Source organism: Desmodus rotundus, chromosome 4 (genome assembly GCF_022682495.2).
Source record: "Desmodus rotundus isolate HL8 chromosome 4, HLdesRot8A.1, whole genome shotgun sequence".
NCBI classification, from domain to species: Eukaryota; Metazoa; Chordata; class Mammalia; order Chiroptera; family Phyllostomidae; genus Desmodus; species Desmodus rotundus.
In genome coordinates this window covers 37,658,227-37,674,110 of record NC_071390.1, presented here as the reverse complement: position 1 = coordinate 37,674,110, position 15,884 = coordinate 37,658,227, and positions in this window count along the sequence as shown.

Sequence of the window (15,884 nt, the reverse complement as noted above, 5' to 3'; positions counted from 1 at the left end):
CAGTCCAATGGTTCAGGGCAATGGATTATGACTAGGTTGCCAATCAGTAAATTAAATAATTAACATAAAAGTTTGTTTTCTAATGGTGTTAAACAAATGCAGTCCTAGTTTAATTCAATAAATTGTCACCTAGAATGATACAGGCCTGGGGTTTCATGTTATGAAATATTCTGCTTCATTTTAAGTGTTTGCTATCAGTGACAAATTCCAAATAGCAAAATTACAACATGATCTAACTGCTACAATATTATGGAACACAATTTACTTTCTCCTCAAAAATGAGACAGGCGCTCGAGTGTCTTGTAGTGCCCGAAGGCCTCCTAGCAAACATCAATTATCTGACTCTCAGCTGAGCATCATTTCACACCAGTGATGCGATAGTGAAATATGACAGAAAATTAACTCTTTCAGTTCCATTCACCAACTATTTGAATGCCTTCTATTTGCCTGGCATTATTTGAGGGCCACTAAAGATACAAAGATGCGTTAGTCCATCTGTCCTCATTGAGCTTCAGAGGACAGACCAGATAAGAAAAATACACTGAGTGATTATGCTTCTTCTGTGCTAATTATCTAATGAATTAAATACCTTCCTTCAGCTGGTGTTTTGAATTAAGCACTATGGGAATACAAAGTAAAGTGATGCCACATTCAGATAAGGTAACAAAGGAAAGACTTCATCTGCTGTTTCAACAATATTTGATGACATTAAGAAGCCGAAGCACTAGCCTTCCTATGCTTCAGAGTCCAGATGGAAAACATGTACAAAGAAAAGAATTTTAAAGAGGAAAGTAAACATTCTCATTCAACAAGACAAAACCAAAACTGCTTCCTATCCCAGGGATCACATTTGATTCTTTCCACTGCCAACCCCAAAACACAGACTCAAAAATGAGAGGTAGGAGGACAGATATCTTCGCACGGTGCTGTGGGTCCAGAGCCCGACTTCCTGGGCTTAAATCCTCATAAATCTTGGCCCCTGCCTTTTCTGTGGCTTTGGGCAAGTCGCTTGTTCCTCTGTGCTTCATTTTCTCAAATGGTGATAATAATAGTACCTCGTTGTGTCTTATTGAGCATAAAATGAGGTAAGCCATGTAACATTTACCTAATTAAATCAGTGCCTCACCCACAGTAAGCACTAATTCAAATATTTTTCCCTAGTCCTGTTGATCACTATCTGTCCCTCTGGGAGTAGAGACTTGGAAGACTTGCTATGGGGTCACAAAGCAGGGGGGGCAAGGACTCTGGGGGAGGCAGATAAGGCTTCATTAATGACATGTTCCTTGGGTTGGGTTGAGTAGAAAAGCTGATGTTAGTTTAAATGGGAATTGAAGGAGAGGAGCCTGGAAAGGGAACAGTAGTGTCAGAGAGGTACCTGGCTTATGTGGGATTTATAAAGGGAGCTTGTAAAGCTGAACAAAGGGTGCATTTGAAATAATTCTTGGAATGTGAACATAATTTCGGCAGATAGAAATGGAAGAAGGAAGTTGTTGGGGTGGAGATGACTAGGTGGGTGGCATTCTCAGCAGAAAGAGGAAAACCCAGGGCAGCTTTGGAGGAGATCCAGCAGCAGGATTGGGCTGGAGGTTGGAGTGAGTATAGAGAGTTAAGGGGTAGAAAGGTGGGAAGAAAAGTTGGATTCATATTGTGAGGAGTTTTGGAGGTGACTGTGGGGAAGTTCACCGGCAGCGCTTCAAGCAGTTCAATGGGAATGACGAAAGGTTTCCTCGTCTGGTTGAGCAGGGCAGTGTTATAGGATACATTTTCCCTTTAAACAGATTGATCTGGCAGTCCTTTCCAGAGATGATTAGCGCAGGAAGAGAGAAGGGTAACAATGCCAATTAACAGGTAATTCCTTGTAATATAGTTTGGTATCAGGTGTTGTGATCCCTCCTGCTTTGTTCTTCTTTCTCAAAATTGCTGCAGCTATTTGGGGTCATTTATGGTTCCATACAAATTTCTGAAATGTTTGTTCTAGATCTGTGAAATATGTCATGGGTACTCTAATAGGGATTGCATTGAATCTATAAATCACTTTGGGTAGTATGGTCATTTTGATTATGTTAATTCTTCCAATCCATGAGCATGGTACATGCTTCCATTTGTTTGTATCTTCCTTAATTTCTTTCTTCAATGTTGTGTAGTTTTCTGAGTACACGTCTTTTACCTCCTTGCTTAGGTTGATTCCTAGGTATTCCTTTATTTTTCTTGTTGCTATATCAAATGGGATTTTTTTCCTGATTTCTGTTTCTGCAGTTTTGTTGTTGGTATACAGGAATGCCTTTGATTTCTGAGTATTGACTTTGTATCCAGCTGTTTTGCCAAATTCATTTATTAGGTCGAGTAGTTACAAGGCCACTATAATCAAAACAGATTGGTACTGGCATCAAAACAGACACATAGACCAATGGAACAGAGCAGAGAGCCCAGAAATAAACCCAAGTCTTTATGGTCAATTAATATTTGACAAAGGAGGCAGGAACATAAAATCGAACAAAAATAGCCCCTTAAACAAATGGTATTGGGAGATCTGGACAGCTACTTGCAAAAAAATGAAACTCGATCACCAACTTACGCCATACACAAAAATAAATTCAAGGTGGATAAAAGACTTAAATATAAGTCCTAACACCATAAAAGTCCTAGAGGAAAACATTGGCAGGAAAATCTCAAACATTCCACGCAGCAACATCCTCACAGACACATCCCCTAAAGCAAGGGACATAAAGGAAAGAATAAACAAATGGGACCTCATCAAATTAAAAAGCTTCTGCATGGCTAAAGAAAACAGCATTAAAATGCAAAGAGAACCAACCATATGGGAAAACATATTTGCCAATGATACCTCAGACAAGGGCCTGATCTCCAAAATATATAAAGAACTCACAGGACTCCACTCCAGGAAGACGAACAACCCAATTAGAAAATGGGCAAAGGATTTGAACAGACCCTTCTCCAAGGAAGACATACAGAGGGCCCAGAGACATATGAAAAGATGCTCAGCATCACTAGCCATCAGAGAAATGCAAATTAAAACCACAATGAGGTACCATCTCACACCGGTCAGAGTGGACAACATAAACCAATCCACAAACAAATGTTGAATAGGATGCAAAGAAAAGGGAACCCTAGTACATTGTTGGTGGGAATGCAGACTGGTGAGGCCACTGTGGAAAACAGTATGGAATTTCCTCAGAAAACTAAAAATGGAACTGCCCTTTGACCCAGCAATTCTGCTGCTGGGATTATAATCTAAGAACCCTGAAACACCAATCCAAAAGAACCTATGCACCCCAATGTTCATAGCAGCACAATTTACAATAGCCAAGTGCTGGAAGCAACCTAAGTGCCCATCAGCAAACGATTGGATCCAAAAACTAAGGTATATTTACACAATGGAATTCTACGCAGCAGAGAGAAAGAAGGAGCTTATACCCTTTGCAACAGCATGGATGGAACTGGAGAGCATTAGGCTAAGTGAAATAAGCCAGGCGGTGCAGGACAAATACCATATGATCCCACCTTTAACTGGAACATAATCAATAGAAGAAAAAAGCAAACAAAATATAACCAGAGACATTGAAGTTAAGAACAATCTAACAATAGCCAGAGGGGGGTAGGGAGGGGACAGTGGGGAGAGGGGATTACAGGAACTACTATAAAGGACACATGGACAAAATCAAGGGGGAGGGTGGAGGAGGGGGAGGAAGGTGGGTTTGGCTGGGGTGGGGTGGAGGGATGGGGAGAAAATGCAGAGACAACTGTAATTGAATAACAATAAAAAAAAGGTAATTCGCTCCAGGAGTTCATGATATCTAAGGCTGGGACCAACTCTATAAAGCTGAAACTTGTAGGTCTACATATACTTGTGTGTGTGAGAGAGAGAGAGAGAAAGAGAGAGACAGAGAGAGAGACAGAGAGAGAGAGATCTGGAGGCAACGCTGTCAGGATATTGTGACTATGATTCCACTAGAGGGTAGTAGAGACAAATTGGTAAAGTTGATGGAGCTGCTATTATCCAAGTATCAAGCCAAGTTTTTCTTTTTTATTGTTTATATTTTGTAATGGCTGCTCAATTCAATTATTCTATGGCTAAGGAAAATATGACAAGTACAGTTAGTGGGTCATAGCTCTAGACAAGTTAGTTAATTCTAGACAAGTTAGTTAAAAAACAAACAAACCCACTTTTAGAAATCAATAAAGTTGGATTGACAAGAACAGAGGACCAGTTGGCATTTAGCCTTTTTACAATAAACAATGACTTAATATGACCTTGAATGGAAACTCTTCTTTTAAATTGAATATTATATCCCAGTTTCTCATTGGTGAAAGCAAAAGTAGAAAAAGAAGAAGAAAGATTGGTAAAAGTTAATTCTGGTGTGTCCTCTTGGTTAGATGATTTAAGTGGAAAAAAAGCTTATTTTGATATACTTATTTATAGTTAACATCCTAAAATATATGTGTTACTGTGTTATATATATTGCTATATTTTATTTTTATACACAAATATGCACCCTTTTGGAAAGCAATACAACAATAAAGAGCTATAATGCCCATACTGATTGTTTTTCAAAATTTAATATACCCTCTTACATTATTTTACCATGAGGAAATAATCTTATATGAATAAAAGTCATATACTTGAAAAACTTATTACAACATCTTCTACAGTAGGAATTTAGAGCCAGCCAAGACATGTAGTAGGGAAATGGTTAAATAGGTAACTGTGGTACTTCCTTTAATCAAATACCACACACTCAGACACGTACACTGTGAGTGCAAGATTAGAAAAGCATGAATTACACTAGAAAGAAATAGACACAGAATTGTTCTCTTGGTGTGATGGTATGTGTGGTCATTTAAAAACATTATCACCCAGCTAGTTTTATGTAGTCTTTTCAACAACCATACGCCAAAGGGGAAATATACTACAGCTAACATTTTTACTTAGAATTTCAAGATACTGACATTTAACTTAACACTTTCAAGCCTTCGCAATGTAAAAATCACTATACCGTATTTTGCCATGTATAATGTGCACTTTTTTGCCCAATTTTTTGAGGGAAAATAAGGATGCTCATTATACATGGGTACTACTAATTCTGTATCTATATATGGAATTCGAATATAAAATGTGGTGCACATTATATATGACAAAATATGGGTATATTCAACCTTTAACCAAAATAATTCCCTTAAATTACTTTAACTTGATAAAAGAACTTCTAACCACTTGCAAATACAATAATCATAGAATTTATAGAATAATAAAATGTTAGAGATGATGGAGTCTTATAGATAATCTAATGAGAAATGAAGAGAATGTTAAGGAGATTAAGTGTTTACATTCGTTCCATTTCCTAAGCTTTGTGTGTGTATTTGTTTTATTTAAGCTTTTGATAAACAGTGTAACTTTGTCAATACATAGGAAATTGTGTATGTAGGTAAATAAAGTAAATCAGTTTAAATGTTTCAGTTGGTCATAATAGCTACTACTGCCTTGTGTAACATTCAGACTTACACCATGAACTGTGCTAAGCACTTTAAATTGACGATCCAACAATCCTAATCATGAAGATTCAGCTTCCGATGAGGAAACTGAAATCTGGAGCAGTTAAATAATTTGCCCATGGTCAGGACTGAGACTTGAATCCAGGATTTTCTGATTCCAAAGCTCAGCTTCTCTACCTCCATGCAATATTCCACTTCTGGGCAACAAAATAAATGACACTCATTAAGATGATAAATTGTTAGAAATACTATTAACACCAATTTTTGTAAATAAGAATTATATATTTAGTTCTCTTACTATGTATCTTAATGATAATTTCATTCCCTCTTGTGCCTCCTTAAATAACAGAAGTGTACCATTTGCTTTAAATAAGAATGTGATTAAACAAGGATGAATCATTGGTTAATAGTAGAGTATTTTAAATAGTTGTTCATTATTCTTGGAACACCACAGTTATTAGCTTCAGATGAAACGGTGAAAAAATTTAGAGCTCGTTCTCAAATAGCTGTTATGTCCAGCTTTTCTCCTATCACTAGAATTTTCCATTCAGGATACTCATATTTTGCCATGTATAATGTGCTTCTGTGTATACTGAGCACCCATGTTTTGGCCCAAACTTTCAGGGAAAAATCTTTTGTTTAAAATTTTTAATTCAATTTTGTATTCGTTTATATTTAGAAACAAAAGTGATTATCATATTCCAGGGTATTATTTTGCATATGGACATCGTTATTGCTTTCTAGAGTTACACTTTTAATGCATAAGCGTAAATAAAAGAATTAAAAACATTTACACAGATGCGGAATTAGCACTACTCATGTATAATGCACATCCTTACTTTTCCCTCAAAAATTGGGCAAAAAGTGCCCATCGTACACAGCAAAGTATGGCATCTGGCTATTTTCACTCTTTTTGTGGTAGTAGGCTGGTGATGCCTGAAGAACACAGAAGATTAATGAAATCCTTGGTTCTTGACACACTCTCATCACTGCTGCATTTATGGCCATTTTTATGCACATAATTATTAATTTATAGTAATAGTGTAATAAATACCATGAAACTACGCCCAACATTAAAACTGGGACCATAATAAAAGCTTACATGTGCGATCCCCTTTGCGTTGTCTCATTCTGCCACCTCCCAACCCTAGGTACCTGCCATCCGGAATCATTACTCTTCTGTTTGCATTTTTTGTTTTGTCTTAGCTGTACAGACGTAAAGATTGTCTGTGTATGTGTATATTTCAACTCTTTATTTTAAAATTTTAAACCAAAAAAATTGAGAGTAGTAACAATAAAACCCATATACCCTTCACCTAGATTCACCAATTGTCTTCATTTTGTCAAATTTGCTATCTTTATCTTCTCCCTTCATTCCTCCTTCCCTCCCTATCTCTCTCTGTTCCCCTCCTGAAACATTCTGAAGTAAGTTGCAGACAACATGACTCTGCCCCAAATGCTTCACTACACATCTCTTCAGAATCACATTTTCCTACGTAACTGAAACTCCATTATGACACCCAAGGAAATGCACACTAATTCCATAATACTCTCTAATATACTATTCATATTTAAATAGCCATAATTGCCCCCAAAAGTCTTTTCTAGATTTTTTAAAAATAAAATGAGATACAACAAAGATATATGAGTTATATTCATTATGTGTCTTTAATCCATTAAAACAACCCTCTGCCTTTTGTTTTATTTTGTTTTTCATGATATCATTATTATTTTTTTAATTCTTACCCAAGGATGTACTTTTATTGATTTGAGAGAGAGAGAGAGAGAAAGAGGGAGAGAGACATTGATGTGAGAAACATTGATTGGTTGACTGCAGATCAAACCTGCAACCTAGGTGTGTGCCCCGACCAGGAATCAAACCCACAATTTTTTGGTGCATGGGATGACACTCCAAGCAACTGAGCCACCCAGCCAGGGCTTCATAATGTTATTTTTGAACCAGTTGTCTTTAGACAGTTCCCCACATGGTACACCCAATTGTTTCCTTATGGTATCAATTACCTTGTTCAATATCTTCTGCATTATATACAGTATGTTCTGTAACTGGAGGTTAGGGCTAGGCCATGTTTGGCAAGGATACTTCATAACGAGGTTGTGCAGTTCTCACTGCATTCTGTCAAGAGAGACATGATGCAGTTTGCCCACTTCATTTAACTGGTACTCTCAACTCTTTCCATTTTAAAGAGATGCCCACAAATACTCTGATACTCTTTTGCTCATGAGGTGGGTTGTGATTCCCCTCCCCGATGTGGCAGGGCCATGAGGACACTAAGGCCATGATGGAGAGGCATGCCGGGCGGGGAGCTCATTCTCCTGCCGAGAGTCAGCACTGAACTAGTTCCCATAGTGAGTGAGCTTGAAAGTGAACCCTCTGCCAGGATTTGATTATTAAATTATACTTGCCCAGCAATTTGTCCATTAGGCCCAATTTTCCAAATTGTTGGCATATCGGTGAAAATAGTGTTCTCATGACATTTAACATCTCCATTATTTCTACATATTTTTAAATTAATTATACTCCTTATTTGTGATTTTTCTCTTTTTTTCTGGTGCAATCTTGTCAGAGGTGTATCTATTTTTGTTGTTTTTTCAAGAGCTGATGTTTGGTTTGCAACATTTTCTATTATATCTTCATTTTATATTTTATTGATTTTGCTCTTATTTGTATTACCTCTTTCTTCCTATGCATTAACTTTTAGCACCTGGTCTTTCTAATGCAAGTATTAGTATCTAAAATGACTCATACATCGTTATTGCTGCATTCTATAAGCTTATTATATACTGTTTTAATTTTTGAAGATCTTGAATGCAGTAAAAATAACTGTTTAAATGTGATTTTCTGCTAATTCTAATTACCTGTGTCAGTTCTACTTCATTTTCGGTTGAGTTTTTTCCTTCAACATTCATTGTATTTTCCTGCTTCTTTGCATGCCTGGTAATTTCTTCCTGTGTCAAACATTATGAATTTCACCTTGTTGTGGGCTGGTGTGTCGCAGCCGTTTAACCTGTCCCGCATGGACAGGTTCATGCGGGATTCAGGCAAAGGAAGAAAATTTGCGGAGCTGTCAGGGTGTCTGACATGCCTTTATTCTAGGGCGGGGAGATCCATGCACCCTGCAAGCCGTGCGGGAGTCCCAACTCCGGTCTGTGCTAAACGCCCACAAAGCCGGCCGGGTGCCATGATATAATGTAACAAAGCACGATTCTGCGCACGCAGATCCATTCTCAAGGCCATGGAAACACTGCTTATTGGGCCCATTCTGAAGGCTATGGGAGTGCTGCTCACCCGACTTGCCCAGATATCTGGGTGAGGGAGCCTGACTTCATTTACTCTACAGCTGGATACTTTTGAATTCCTATAAAAATTTCTGAGTTTTGTTGTGCATGCAGGCAATTTCCTTGGAAACAGTTTGATCCTTTCTAGTCCTGCTTTTCTAATTTGTTAGGCAGAAACAGAGCTGTGTTTAGTCTAGGGCTAATTATTTCCCGTTTCTCAGACCCTTCTGAATACTCTTCTTGTTATCTCAGAATTTACGAGGTTTTCTTGTCTGGAAGGTGGAAGCAGACACTATTCCCAGTCCTGGATGAACACCAGGTACTAATCCCTTCCATCCTTTGTGGGTGATTGTGTTAGGGTTTTTCAGAAAAATAGAACCAAGAGAATGTATGTATGTGTTATTTTATTCAACAATAATATAATAATAATAATATACAAAATAATCCAATAATAACAGAACCAATAGAATGTATATGTCATAATATATATAATATTATTATAAGGAATTACAATTATAGTACTGCTTAATTATATTATTATATTACATAATTATATTATTATTATAAAGATTTGGCTCATGTGATGATGGAGGTTGAGAAGTCTCAAGATCTGTAGTCAGCAAGCTAGAGACCCAGGGGATGTAATGGTATGAGTTCCAATCCAAGAACTGTCAGGCTAGAGACCCAAGAACAGCCGATGTTTAAGTTTAAGTCCAAGGTAGCAGAAGACCAAGGTCCCAGCTTTAAACGCAGTCAGGTAAGAGGCAGCCTTTTTTTATTCAGGCCTTTAAATGATTATGTGATGTCAGGGACTTTAGGGAGGGCCATCTGCTTTACTCTGTCTGCCCATTCAAATGTTAATCTCACTCAGAAACACCCTCACAGACGTATCCAGGATAATGTTTGAACAAATAGCTGGTCACTGCAGTGAGCTAGTCAAGTCGAGGCGTAAAATTAACCACCACAATGGTTCTTTGACTACCCTTGCATGTTTTCCTCCCATGCGTGTGCTGATCAGTGACAAGGCTCTTGTGAACCCTCGATGGAGACCCTCCGCAGACTTCCAGGGTTCTCTGTGTATCTCTCTCCTCCCCAGAACTTGATTGTGCAAATGCGAGCCACATTGGCTGTCTCCCTGGACTTGCAGCTTTGTCTCTTCTTCAACTCAGGGAGTCTGCTGAGCTTGGCCTGGGCCTCCCCTCCCTGCACCGCAGACAAGAAACTCTCTCCAGACAGCAAGCGGGGACTATCACTGGATTTGCCCTGTTGGGTTCCCGTTTCTCAAAGATCACTGCTCCAGTTGCCCAGTGTCCGATGTTTTGAAAACTGTTGTTTCATATATTTTATCAGTTTTATTATTTTTATGGCTGTTTTAGGTGAGAGGATAACTTCAGTACCTGTTACGCCAAGCTTCCAAGCAGAAGGCCCTGTCATGTTCTAGATTTTATTTTTAAATTTCCAGTATGATTTTTTGTTAACCCGAGTTACTTAGAAGTGTGTTTTAAAAATTCATTTATCATTTTTAAAATTAATTTTTAAACTTAAAACAGAAAACTTATTTTTATGGTATTAATCATTAAATTTGTTGGTATACAGAATCAGTTTTTGTAAATGTTCCATGTGAATTAAAGGAGACTGGGTATTCTCTCATCTACAGAGCATTATATACACAGTCGTTCAATTTAGGCTTATTAATTGTGTTGTTCAGACTTTTTATCCCTGTTGAATTTTTGGTGGCCATGTCTATTAATAATGAAGACAAATGTGTTGAAATTTCTCATCAAAATGGCTGGATTTATCAATTGATACCTGTAATTCTATCAGATTTTCTTCATTTTTGGTGGATATTTTATTGTGCACTACATTTTAGTTACACTATATCTTGGTGATTTCACCTTTAACCATTATATAGTAACCATATCTTTTTCCTTACAATGTTTTTGGTCTTAAAGTCTACATCAAAACTGCCTGTTGGAAATATGAAGGGAGACACATATATACTTTCAAATTTTCTAGTGGCTGCATTATAAAAGTAAAAGAAACAGATGAAATCAATTTTAATAATATGCTTATTTACCCTAACATGTATATTAAAAATATGAATTGAACATGTAATCAATACAATAATTATCAGTGGGATATTGTCTATTACTTTTTCCGATAAAAATAATATACGATATTGAAATTTGTATGTACTGTACACTTACAGAACATCTCAATCCATACCTGCATTTCAAGTGCTCAGTAGCTACTGTCCACCGTATTGGACAGTGGGGGTCTGTGTAGCTGTATCAGCTTGCATTTGGTTAGTATTTGTCTATGGCTTCTATTTCCATTCTTTCACTTTGAAACTTTCTGTAATTTCAATCCCTGTGTCCTCGTAAAAGGTACATGCATTGCCCTGACTGGTGTGGCTCAGTGGATTGGGTGGCAGCTTGTGAACAAAAGGTTCACTGGTTCGATTCCCAGTCAAACTGAACCAGTGGGTTGAACTTGCCTGGGTTGTGGGCCAGGTCTCCAGTAGGGGGCGCGTGAGAAGCAACCACACATTGATGTTTCCTCTCTTCCTCCCTTCCCCTCCAAAAATAAATAAATACAATCTTTTTAAAAAGGTATATGCATTATTTTTAGCAATCTAAGCTACATAAAACTTGGCATTTGGACAACTTTGAAATCCGGATTCATCTTACAATCAATGGAGTATCACAGTCTCCGTTAGTCAGACAGGCATTTGCACCACAGTTGCCGTTGCCTGCACTTGCCCAGACATTAAAGGTACTAGTATCAAAACGTGAAGAATAGATTTCAGTGGATTGGAATCAAACCCCAAGAGAGCATAGAGGGGCTCTCTTTTAGCCTCTAAGAACTAAGTGGTTGTAGGAAATGGGTGAGGAAAGTGTAAATCAAACAAAATTGGCAAAATGTACTAAACAAGAGTAAACAAAATAGACTAGTTCTACATAATTACAAAGCTTTTTTAAGAGCCCAGGGTTTTTTAAAGAGCTTTTAGGGTTTTTTTATGGGTTATTTTAGGAAGTGCTGAATCATCAGTGCTGTTGATACCACAAACAATAATATTGTCAAATGAAAAAGTTGTATTATGAGTTATTTGTGATGATATTTTAGAAACTCTTTAATCTATTTTACTTCTATTTTACCTTTTATATGTGCATGTTAGTTGTACATGATCAAATATATGTACAAATAAATCTAAAAGCGCTCTTTACACTAGCATAAAGTATAAGTGGTCAGAAAGCTGTTGTCATAATTTAATTGATAGCATTTCTTTTCTCCTTACATTTACATAGTAGGATATGCATCTTGGATTGGATGGCATGTTAGTTTAGGTTTAATTAAAACAAGGTTTCTAGAATTCATTTTTGCTTTTATACAATGTGATGATCTCTTTCAACTGGCAAGTTTTGTCCACTTATATTTATTGTAATTAATATATGGATTGATTTCTATAATTATAGTTTATTATTTCATTATGTACGACACTTTCAGTGCTTGTGTTAATCCTCTTTTATTATATACATTGCCATTTTTGGCATGCTTTCACTACCCTTGTTATGTAGAATATTACGTTTGGGATATTTATGCTCTTTTTCTCTTTCTTGTTCTCTTCCTCCTCCTCTTCCTCTTTCTCTTTCTCTCTCCTATACAGAAATTATACTGGGCAAATAATGGCCTCCCAATGATACCCACATCCTAATCCCTGGAACCTGTGAATATGTTGCCTTACATGGCAAAAAAGACTTTGCAAATGTGATTAAGCTTAAGGACTTGAGATGGTGGGAGTATCCTGTATCATCTAGCTGTGCCCAGTCTAACTCAATCTAACCAACTGTCTTTGACAAGTGTCCTTAAAAGTGGAAGACAGTCAGAGTCAGAGGAAAATGTGACTCTCTGGAAGAATGGTTAGAGAGATGCAAGCTTGCTGGCTTGAACCAAGGGCCATGAAGGAAGGAAGGCAGAGGCAACCTTTAGAAGCTGGAAAAAGCAAGGAAATGGATTCCCTCCTCCAGTCTCCAGAAAGGAATGCAGCTCTGCTGACACCTTGATTTCATCACAGTGAGACTTGTGTTGGATTGTTAACCTACAGACCTGTAACATAATAAATTTGTGTTGCTTTAATCCACCACAATTGTTCTAACTTGTTATGACAGCAATAAAAAACCAATATAGATATTTTAAGGTAAGCACAAACTTGATGAAGTATTTGAAGATTTTTACTTTATGTGTCCTGCATACGTTTTAGACTTGTTTCCTTTTATTTATACTTTATCTAACTGTTCACAGAGTAGATCTTCATTTGCTAAATTTTCTGAGGCCTTATATACCTGACACTATTTTTACCATGCTTTTATCTTTCAGCTGTGTGAAATATTCCAGATCCTGAAACTTTCTCCTGTTTTTAAAAAAGACATTTGTTTTTTTCTGCAGGATTTTAGAATATCCTTTTTAATTTGACGGTTTGAAATTTCATTTAATAGATCCAGATGAATTATTTTTTCTTATTTCTTATTTTGGGGGTTTTATATGTTTTTTTATTCTATGTTTTTCATCTTTTTTTAATTTGAAGATTTTTATCTCCATTATTTCTTCAAATACTCACTCCTCCCTATTTCTATTTTTCTCCATTTTGATAACTCTTTTTACCAAGATACTAGCAACTATACTTTGTTTCATATCAACAACCTGTACTTTGTAGTGTATCATGCACACCCACATTTTGTGCACATTGTACGTGGGGTTATTATACCCATGGTTTGTCATCATTATACCCATGTGTAACATGCATCCTTATTTTTTCCTCAAAAGTTTGGGCAAAAAGTGTGCATTGTACATGGCAAAATATGGTAGTTCAACTAGTTTCATTTTTATATTTTCTTTTGCTTTTTTTTCTCCCCTTGTTGCAAATTCCTCAATCTGATCTTCTAACATGATTATTTTCCCAGCTGGATTCCCTTAATATTTATTTTATCTATTGTGTGTTATTTATTTCATCTAATGTATTTACCATAATGATTTTTTGCTCTTGTTTTTTTTAAAAGTTTCTGTTATTAATGTTATTGAACAAAAACTGGGAGTTCAGCTACCCACCACCACAAAAGGCAAACTTTAGAGGGAGAGGCTGGTGAGAAATGAAAGAGGTTTTTATTCATATGCTAAATGATCTGGGGGAATGGGGGTCTCCCCATCTCAAACTCACTTCCTCCCCAATACCCAGACAACACCCAGCCATCCTCAGCAAAACCAAACAAAAGGCAGTGCCTAGAGTTCCTGCTCCATTTTAAAGTACCACCCTTTGGAGTCAGGGGCAGCTGCTAAGTGGTCATCCAAGTAGCTTAGCTTGTTCCCAGCTGCTATCCAGCTTCAGGCTCCCTCCTGGAACTCATGTGTGGGGCCAGCATTGCCATTGGCCTTGCAGCTTCTAGGGCTGCAAGGTCATGTGCTTCTGAACCACAGAGGTGGAAATGCACAGGCAAATGCTCCAACACATCAGAGAGAGAGAGAGAGAGGGAGAAAGAGAGAGAGAGACACTCCTTCCTGGAGGCCACAGACCATGTGACTGGTAAGGTCACGTGGCCCATGGAGAGGACAGGTCACTTTACTAAGTGCAGGTCCTGAGCAGAGAGTGATAAGCAAGAGAGAGTTTCTTGGTTCAACTAGGTTTATGTGAGTTTTGGGTGTGGTCCACCTCCTAACCAATCCGTTCTTTCCTCTGGCTAGACTGACAGGTCTCTTTGGTCTAGAACCTCCCCCTGCTGCCATTTTGACTTCTATTGCACATGTGCTTGCCTTCTTCTGGTCCCACCCCCAATATGGTACTGGAAGGGGTTAAGAGGGCTTTTTCCTCCATCCAATTATCTTGCTAGCCTTTTGCATGCTCAGTGTAAGAACCTCCTTTTGATGCTACCTTGCCTGGGAGTGGGGGAGACTCCCATGGTGCTCTGTCATCTCCTCCTCCTGCTCAGCCCCACACTACCCAATGCCCTCGTCCCCGCATGGAGCTAGTTGCTCACACCTGGGGCCCACCAACAGAGAGCAACCGAACCAAAAGACTAAGTAAAGAGACCCTGGAAACCTGCCAGGCATCCGAGGAAGCACAGAGAACAGCCTCAGCAGGAGGGGCAGGGCATCTGCGGCCAGTAGCAGGAATTCTGCGCCTGGGGCAGAGTGTTCAGAAGGCACAGGCTTGGTTACCCAGGCAATACAGACTCACCCACGAACCAAAATTCAGTGTTCTCACCATGGTCTCGGGTGGTTGGTGAAGGTATTGGCTGGCTGCATGCCATGCCCTCAGTGCTCAAACCTCTGACCTCTTCCCCTGAGGGGCATGGCTCGGTGCACAGCGGCCCCCGGGTTCCATTCCCATGGCCTAGCTCCACCTCCCCTGGTGGCCTCGCCTGTTCCTCCCGCTCTCAGCCTGCTCCCAGCAGTCTGGACAGGCTGTCAATTGGTATCATTAATACTGTTAATATATTTCCTTTTCTCTTTTATTATATGTTTTAGGCTTATTTTAAATTCTTTGCCTATTGTTCTAACACAACTTTGGGAGAAATCTGTAACCACATGTTATTTTTTCTTTCTAAATAGGAGTCTGGTTATTTTAGACTGAGTTTCTATTCTCCTGGAAGTATTCTCCGGGCTTCACACCCCTGATTGGGTGTTGCGTAAGTGTACTAAGGCCTAGGGTAGATCGCTCCAAGGACCATAAAATCCATGGGTTGCACGATAAAGCTTTTCTCAAGGAAAGTACTCCTTAGGCTGTGTACCCGAGCTCAGGGAGTGTGAAGGGGGCAGGGGGCGGGGAAGCCCTGTCAGCACACGTCACTCCTGGCTGTGTGCCGTTCACCTGCACATCTCTTTTGGGCTGCCCTCTGGTCCAGTATTGCCCCCAATCTCATTGTGACTTCTAGCTGTTTAGTTTAAGATGACAATCATGCTAACTATGTGGGCCTGGAGACAGAGACGGATTTTATCTGAGCCCACAGGGACAGGACAGAATCTAGCTCATGGTAAGGGTCCATTAAATAATTTTGTAGTGAAAGAGTAATAAATTAGATGAC